The sequence below is a fragment of the Apis mellifera genome, linkage group LG15 (assembly GCF_003254395.2).
Source record: "Apis mellifera strain DH4 linkage group LG15, Amel_HAv3.1, whole genome shotgun sequence".
In the NCBI taxonomy this organism is placed as follows: Eukaryota; Metazoa; Arthropoda; class Insecta; order Hymenoptera; family Apidae; genus Apis; species Apis mellifera.
The window spans coordinates 3,049,077-3,055,948 of record NC_037652.1 but is presented as its reverse complement, the minus strand read 5'-3'; positions in this window follow the sequence as shown (position 1 = coordinate 3,055,948).

Sequence of the window (6,872 nt, the reverse complement as noted above, 5' to 3'; positions counted from 1 at the left end):
AATAAATGATTATTTACTAAATCAAAGTTCCTTCAAATTCCTTAACTTCGTCAAAGAAATGATAATAATAATCCTCCAAAACTAATACTACAAATACTCAACATCTTAATTAACATTATCTAACAAATCCTCATTCAAATAAGTATCTAGAAATAAATAAAAGATTCTAAAATCTTTATTTGTCAAACATTTTTACTCCAAATAAAATATATCAAACCTTCATAAGTGTATTTTAAAATGAAATAAGCGTTAAAATTATAAAATTTTATAAATAATCTACAAAATTAAGAATCTACAAACCACTACAACTGTACAAGTGTACAATTATCATAAAATAAAATAATGAAATTTTTCATCATAAAATTTCCCACAGATAAGATAATCATCACAAATAAAAAATAAAAATAAACTGCCAAATCGCATTGCTTCCACAGTGCCACAAATACACGTAATCGAAGAAAAGATATAGAATTACATCTAACGAAGAAGAAACGGAGGAAAGAATAATCGGGAAAGGATGGCTCACCTACGCGGTTTAATAATCAATTTCATGTACATCCGCGCGGATACATCCGCGCGGGGGGACTTGTTAACGAGGCCATAAATCTTGCGAGGAAAGCGTTCCTTTTTTCCCAACAGGAAAAAAAAAATAAAATAAAATAAAAAAAGAGAGAGAGAGAAAAGAGAAAGATTCGTGAAACCAGCAACCCCCCGCCCCCTCCCCTCCCCCTCCGCCTCCGACATTCGATCTGTTCTCGAATCGTTCGACCTCACGCTCGTAAAGATGGCCGCCGTGGTCTCGCGTGAACCTTGTGTAGATCCTATCTACTAGAATTATGTCTTTATTAGGCGGAATCTCTGTCCGATGAGCATAACGGGCCACGGTTCTTGGTCCCCAGGTGTCCACGTTGGTGGAACACGAAATGGAAAAACGAGAGGAATTATAGCTTTTTCGAGATCGCTTCGATCGAGATCGTCGTTAGTCAACGTTTGTACGGAAGATTTCTGGTGGGTAGATCTCGGATGGTGAGGTTAGGATCTTGGGTCCTACGCGATCCCGGTAGCCGAGTCGCTGTAAATCTGTCGAGGTTTTTCGCGTGGAACCGTTAGCTTTTCGTGCCATCATCAACGGGATTCTGGCAACTCGGAGATCTCAAGTTTGGATAACAGGGTGAAATTAGGCAAGTTGTGTGCTGCGCGAGACCTATCGTCTCGTTCCGACTCTATCGATAATATCGCGCCACGCAAACGTGTGTTTCTATTCTCGAGAGTTCGGTCGATAAGGTTCTTTTTTCCTTTTTTCTTTTTGCAAAGGCATGAAATGGTAATATCGTTTCTGGAAGAGAATTCTGGAAGAAAGAATAATCACTTGAAATTTTGGTTTTAATTTGTTAAAAAATATCTTGTTGGTTTTGATTTTCTTGATTTTATTTAAATCTATCTTTGAATCGTATCAATGAAATTATGTTTTTATGTTGTTGATAAAATTATATCTATCTATTTTTTTATTAAAAAACTGTGAAAGATTATTTAGTTAAAAAAATTGATAAATTAATCTACTAATCATTGCAAACAATTAAAAATTCATATTTTAATAATATCATAAATATATTTACAATTAAATATATGTCAATTTATTCACGAAATATTTTCAATTCTAAAAACGAAAACTTTATTTATTAATTTATCAAGTTATTCAAATCTGTATTGAAGTGTAATAGAGATCTATTTCTGTCTCACTTCGTTTAACACAAATTTTAATTCCTCACAACTTAATAAATAAGCCTATTTCAGTTCCTAAAATCTAAAAGTGTTCCATAAATACATTAACACTTTGAACATAAACATATGATATATATTGTATATACTCAAGTAGTAAATCTTTCGATACACATTTGTCCACAATGTATATAGAATAACATGGCAATAATATAGAAACCATGATCGATAATTTAAATCAGGAAATAATCGCGTATATTTTCACGTAATCGCACAAGATCCTCGAGAAAAGGCCTAGAGGCTAAGTACATAACGAGAACGAGTTGGAAATGATCGACAATTACGAATGAAGAAACGATAGGGTCGAAAAAACATCGAACGAATAGAATAACGACAGACTGTTTGATCACAGATATTACTCGGCCATTAAAATTCGAGCCTGGTTTATTCTAATAACGCGGAGGTTAATGTAATTGCCAGCAGAGCGCGTAGTTAAACGATCGTTTAGCATGTGGGTTTGGAGCGAGTAAAACAATTTTGATGTCTGTTACAAAAGTGGATAATGCTAACTTTAAAACAGTGTTTTCCAACTTCTTTTTCGATTTACAATTCGTCTTTTGAAATATTCATCTTTTGACTCTTCTTTTCTATGGTTATATAAAGTATTAATACAGTTGTTACTTTGACAAGTGATTTTAAAATAATATGATTATATTATATAAAATTGTATCATTGTTGGAATACTTGAGAATACCGTCTTTAAACGCGAATTCATTTGATAATAAGATATTTCCCCTTGAGAATTATTTTTTGCTTGTAAATATTACTTTGCAGTTTTCTAACCTCTTTTTCAATTAAATTTTCTATAAGATGAGAAAAATTAGAAAAGTTTAAACGATTTTATCACTGTGATGACTGTGCAAGTGTAAAATATAATTAAAAATGCAATTTGTTAAAAATAATATCAACGAATCTCACGTTGGGAATCACTGTGTTAAAGAAATAAAGGAGGAGGAAACAACTCGGTATATTCTATAAATAAAATAGCTTCAATAACCTTTCGACAATAATAAAACTGTGTAAAATGGTAGCAGATGGAAGATTGTTAACATTCCTGACTAATTTAACAGTTTTAAACGCGACCAAAATTCTAAAATATAACATTGATATTTGAAATGGTAGTTAAAATTCTTTAATTGTAGATAAAGACTCTTCGAGTGGAATTTAATGCAATTCACATTCTAGATTACTTTAACCAAACTTCACTTCAATATAACAAGATAAATATTTTAAATATAAAATTGTAAACAATCTTTTCATATCAATATCTTGTCTAAATTTCCAAACACAAACTTTCACATTGAAATAAATGAAATAAAGTTTTTCGTACCTAACCTCAAAATACAGAAACTCCAAAATACAGATATACACAAATTTTCCACGTGATTTTCCACGGAAAAATAATTAAATATCCATCGATAACGCGTCAAAAGTACAGCTCGTTTCTTTCTAATTCCAATTTTCAAAGTGAACACCCTCCCTATTCTCGAGCGACGAGGCAAACTATTTCACGTTTTCTTAAATGCAACTCGATTGGAAAAACCGACCCAGAGATCGAACATTTCCACAGAACTATCGGGAACATAAGGACGTGCCGGTTTCCCGCAGTGATACTTGACAAACGATGGCCCATAATGTCCCGAATAACAGGGCACCATTGACTCGTACCATTGTCACAGCAAAGAGTACCAGCCACCAGGAGGTCCCTTGCCCGGCCACTTACTTATTTTACCCCATTGTTCTCCAACATCCCTCGCCCCTCCACCATCTCGAACAGTTTTCACGCTCGATGTTTATGGCGCTTCGTCGAAACCGTGTCACGTTCCTTTCCCTTTTTGCCAGCCTCGGCTCTATTAACCGGTCAGGATAGCCGGTCCTTTCTCTGTAATGAGATTATTCGCTGGTTACGACTTCGTCCGGTAAAATGAACGAGGATAATCGTGGAAATTTTAGAAGTCGGTATTTATAGTCAAGTTGAGATAAAAATCTTTACTCTTGGGTTCTAGGATTTCAAAAATTTGAAGTAAGAGATTTTTCGACAATTAGCAATATTAGTTATTAGTTCATTGAACTTTTCATGATGGAATAAATATAAAATAATGTTTCATAATTGAATTCTGAAATAGATATTGAAAAAAGTTTGATAAATTATTCAACTATAATTTACAATACAGAAATGCATTTTACAAACATTTTACATACCTAAATAACTTTCTCTTAATAGAATAATACACCTGGAACGAAAAGAAAATTATTATTATTAATTATTATAAAAAAAAAATTTTGCTAACAGTTTAATTTAATTATTAACACAAGGAATATTCGAGAGTGGCTACGCCACTGAAACGGAGGCCAATCGAAACGCCATTAGTACCCGGTGGCATTAAACGAGCGTGTTCTCGAAGCAGGTAGCCATCTTTCGCGGCGTCTTCCACGAAAATTAACTACTCGCGTTGCTTCGATTCGAAATTCATTAATTTCCTCGGGACGCGGGTAAACGCGCACACACGCCGCCGCGGGATGATCACCCGCGGTGTCCGCTCGCTTATTAATGCGCGGCTCTCCCCGTCTCGAAATCGAATTACACGTCGATGGAATTAGCTTCCGTCAACGAGCCGCCTCGTTGCCCTTTATTAAACCGCATCGATGGCCCGCGATAGAAAGTTAATCTTTGCATTACGAAAATTCTGAAACTATCACTTTTTTTTTTTTTTTTCTTCTAATTTCAAGCGAAAGAAAATTATAATTTGGATAAAAGAAGATACTAGGATTTTAAATTGTTTGAGAAAAGGTATTAGAATGGAGTTTTAAGAAATAGAGTTGAAAGATTTACATTATGATTATTTTGATGAAGTTGAGGTTAGAAATTAAGAGGTTAAGATCTTGGAAGAGAAGATCTTTTTAATATTTGATGATTTCGTTAATTTGGCTAGTTTCAAAAATTTAACTTTTAAAGTGATATAAAAATTTCTATCGATGAAAACGAAAATCTCGATATTCTAAATTACAAAAATTTTATTTTCCCAAGTCTTTTCGTTTGCGTTCATCAAAAATCAAAAGATCCTTAAGAAAGCTAATGAATTAAAATACAAAATTCTATAATTAGAATGAGAAGAAATGGACGAATGATCAAGCTCAATAATAGCGCACATTAACCAGTCTATCCGTCGGCCTAATCGAAATCATGGACGCCATTAAATCGGGCGGGGGCCGCGCCCCTTTAATCGTCGCCTGACAACGTTACGGGCCCGATTTGTCATCCACGAAATTGAGTCGCATCTGCCCCCGGTCCCGAGTACACGTCCGGCCCGTTCTGCTTCCGAGCTGACAAAGCTCGAAACCGAGGGGGGAGGGAGTGTGCGTGTTCTCACACCGACGAGCAACACGCGCGCGAGCGCACCCGCTCTCCTCGAGGACAATGTAATGGCAGCCGGCGAATATATACGGGCACGGACCATTAATATATGGCCGCGGGGGCCATTGTTGCGAATTAGATAGCATTGAGCGACCTATTGTCGACGACAACCGGGGGCGCCGAGCTGTGCGCTCCGCTGACTGCGTTTTGATGAAGTCCCGTGCACGAGTCTCGGCCAGATAGAGGATCTTTGTGGGATCTCGTCTTTGAGCGTGGATGGATCGCGTTCTGGGCTCATTTTATGGATGGATACTTTTTGAGTATTTGTTTCTTGATTATTTTTCAAAAAAAAAAAAAAAATGAAAGATGAAATGGTTAAATTAATGGAAAAAAGAGGATGAACGAAAAAGATAGGATAGATTGGTAAAAGATATTTTATTTTGATGTTTGGTATTTGTAATTTTGTAATATGATTAATGTTTTTTTTTTGTTGTTTTGGATTTGAATTTTAATATTCGAAATATTGGTATAAATATTGAGGGAATTTGGAACCGTATCAGTATTGGAAAGGATATTTAGTTCAAATTTTGAGTATTAAGTAGAACTATTAGTGACATCTATAGAGTAGTTCTGAAACTAAAAAGAGACTAGTTTAACTCTACTTTACCAACAGTTATTTTACCAACCAATTCTTTTTATAATTTTATAATTTTTTATTTTTTAAATATTATTATATATATAGAATATATTTAAAATTTAATGCATTTTTTTTATCCTTTATATATTTGTTTTTTCTCTTATTATTTTAGTTATTATCGACTCGGATCATAAAATATAATTACAATAATAGATATGATTAGAATTGAAATTAAATTTGAATAATAAATTTTCATAAATAAAATATTTAATAAAATATTTTATATAATCCTATATGATTAATATCTTATAATTCTAAATTTGGGTAAAATATTAATCAAATATATCAAACTGGAAATTTTATAAAAAAAAAATTATACTTAATTATTTTTAATTTTTAATTTTTAAATATTAGGCACAAAAAATAATAAAATTAATTAGATATCTAAGTCATTTTTTGAATGTATAAATTTTGCACAACAAGCATAGACAAAAAAACAAATAAAGAAGAAAAGGATAGAAATAAACTAAAAATTAGGAAATTAGCGCCATCTCTAGAGTGTCGAAATACATAAATATGAAGAATAAACTATAAAAAAAGATAGAAATAGATTAAGAATTGATTATTAGCGCTATCTTTTAAATATGAAAAATATCTTTCTAAAAATACTCAAAAGATAATATTGATTAATTGTTATATTATTTTGTTCTACCATTAAAAAGATATTTTTAATATTTATGAAATGGCGCTAATGATCAATTTTTGCTTACTTTTATCCTTTTTTTATTATTTAGTCTTTTTATCTAAATTTGTTTCATTATTACTCTGTACTTCTTTTGTTATTTTTCTTTGTCTAAATTTACATTTAATATATGATTATACAAGATACAAGATGTTAATTTGATGAACATAATTTCATCATTTCTCTTTGAAAAACTATAATATATATTAATCTTTAATGTCAAAAATATAGATATTACAATATTGATTTTACAATTTCTAGGACAATCTTGTAGAATATATTAAATCTCAAAATATAATGCATTTTAATGCATGACACAGCAATAAGATTTAAATAAATTTTGGCTCCATGATAAAACA